At 37.8% G+C, this 2,679-nt stretch overlaps 1 pseudogene; it reads right to left on the bottom strand.

Moving 5' to 3' along the window:
- Positions 1 to 2,044: 2,044 nt before the first annotated feature.
- Positions 2,045 to 2,163, bottom strand: LOC112485195 (annotated as a pseudogene).
- Positions 2,164 to 2,679: the final 516 nt, after the last annotated feature.

Here is a 2,679-nt window from a genome sequence, read left to right as displayed (position 1 = left end):
GATTGGATTCTAAGTCAACAGACCATATAAGCCATAAAGGCCATTCTATAGCCCTGCCCGGAAAGGGGGATAAATCCCCAGTCCCATTCAACTGCTGAGCATAGCCTCTGGCTCCAAATAAACAGGGGACCTGAATAGTGATGCTGGGCAGCCTCAATGTCCAACTTATGGTACTGCTCAGCTGCAAAACAAAGCCTACAACCCCATCGGTGGAGCCTAGAATATGGCCCAGCCCAATTTCTGAACATAGCCTATTCACTCCAAAGCAGAAAGCACAGGCATGACTACATTCAATCACAGAGAATAGATTGCTGCCCCACCTGACCAGGGAGTCCAGACAGTGACCTCACCTAACTATGGAGAACCATCTCCAACCTCACCCATACAGGGTATAGCTGAAGGTCTCACCCAGCCAGAGAGTCTATCCAGCAATCTTGCCCAACAGCAAAGGAGAACCAATGGCCTACCTGATCTTAAAGTCCAATCTATAGCCTTGCCCAACTTTGGGGCCAAGACTGTGGCCTCATCTGATTGCAGAGCACAGCCTGAGGCCTTGTTCAACTATGAGGTCCAGCTGGTAACCCCACCTAAATGCAGAGTCTAGCCAGTGGAAGCAGCCAATCAGAGAGTACAACCCGAAGTCCCTCCAAACCAAGAGCTACTGCAGAGCACAGCCTGAAGCTTTGCCCTTTCAAGAAATCCAGCCATCAGTATCACCATGTCAGGGCACAAAACCAGCAGCCCTGCCAAACCAAGAAGCTCACCCAGTCACCCTGCTTAAATGTGGACCCAGTTAGCAGAAGAAAGGAAATAATAAAGATTAGAGCAGAAATAAATGAAATAGAGAATAGGAACGATAGAAAATGTTCACAAAACTGTTGCTTCTTTGAAAAAATAAAGTTAACAAACCATTAGCTAAACTAACCAAGAAAAATAGAGAGGACTCGAATAATTAAATCTAAATTAAAGAGACTTTACAACAGGTACCACAGAAATACAAAGGATCATAAGAGACTATCATAAACAATGATACACCAACAAATAGGACAACCTAGAAGAAATGGATAAATTCCTAGAAACATACAACTTACCAAAATTGAATCATGAAGAAATAGAAAATATGAACAGACCAATAACAAATAACAAGTTTGAACCAGTAATGAAAAAACTCCCAACAAAGAAAAGCCCAGAACTAGATGGCTTCACTAGTGAATTATACCAAACATTTCAAGAATAATTAATGCCAATCTTTCTTAAACTTTTCCAAAAAATTAAAAGGGAAGGAATATTCCCAAACTCATTTCAGGGTAATACTGGCATTATCCTGGTATCAAATTTAGGTAAGGACACCACAAGAAAGGAAAACTACAGGCCAATTAATATCCCTGATAAATATAGATATACATATTCTCAACAAAATATTAGCAAACCAAATTCAACAGCACATTAAAAGGAACATACACCATAAACAAATGAGATTTATCCCTGGGATGAAAGGATGGTTCAATATGCAAATCAATAAATGTAATACATCGCATTAATAGAATAAAAGATAAAAATCATATGAACACCTCAATAGATCTGACAAAATTCAACATCCTGTCACATAAAAACTGACAAAATTCAACATCCTGTCACATAAAAACTCTCAGCAAATTGGATATAGAAGGAATGTACCTAAACATAATAAAGGCCACATATGACAAGACGACAGCTAACATCACATGTAACAGTGAAACTCTGACAAGTAACAACACAGAAATGCCCACTTGAGGTCCTCACCAGAGCAATCAGTCAAGAAAAAGAATTAAATTGCATCTAAATCAGAAAAGAGGATGGAAATTTTGTTTTTGCAAATGACATGGTCTTATTTATAGAAAACCCTAAAGACTCCACCAAATACCTGTTATTACTAATAAATAAATTCAGTAAAGTTGCAGGATACAAAACAATTTTTTTTAGGCAAGGCAACCCCTGGTTGACCTCACAGATTGCAAGGACCTTGTCAGCTTACAATCTCTTATTTTTTAATTATTATTTTTTATGCCTACAGCACTTGGTCTTCCTAGATGGTCTCCCATCCAAGTACTAACCAGGCCTGACCCTGCTTAGCTTCCAAGATCAGACAGGATCGGGCTTGTTCAGGGCAGCATGGCCATAGACTTAACAAAAATTAATACTCTATTGCATACTTTAAAGTTTCTAAGATAGTAGATCTTAAAAGTTTTTACAACACAAATAAAAAAGAATGGTAACTGTGGGATGGTGAATGTTTAACCTTACTGTAATAATCATTTTGTGATATATGCACATATCTATCAACACACTGTTTTCTGAGAATTTGGATTTCTCTTTTTTAAACTCTTTTCAAGGAAGTATATTTCATGTTCAAGTACAAAGTTGATTGTATGCAGGTTTTCATAAGTTTTCTCCAGACTTGGAGTTCTTTATGACACTCTCTCAAGGCTGGCATCATTTAAAATTAATTTTAGTCCCTCATACTCCTTTCTTAATAAGGTTAAGATTGTCAAGAATTTTACATCTTTCTCCAATTTGTCCAACAAGCTTTATGGCAAGCTGTTTTCTTCTTACATCAAACCCTACATTTAACTGGTCAAAACTTCTGAACAAGAAAAAGAGAATTATTAAAAAATGCAATGATTGCTGCGCCTACCACAA

This window comes from Pteropus alecto, unplaced genomic scaffold (assembly GCF_000325575.1).
Source record: "Pteropus alecto unplaced genomic scaffold, ASM32557v1 scaffold95, whole genome shotgun sequence".
Taxonomy (NCBI): Eukaryota; Metazoa; Chordata; class Mammalia; order Chiroptera; family Pteropodidae; genus Pteropus; species Pteropus alecto.
This window is presented reverse-complemented; position numbering and strand designations above follow the sequence as displayed.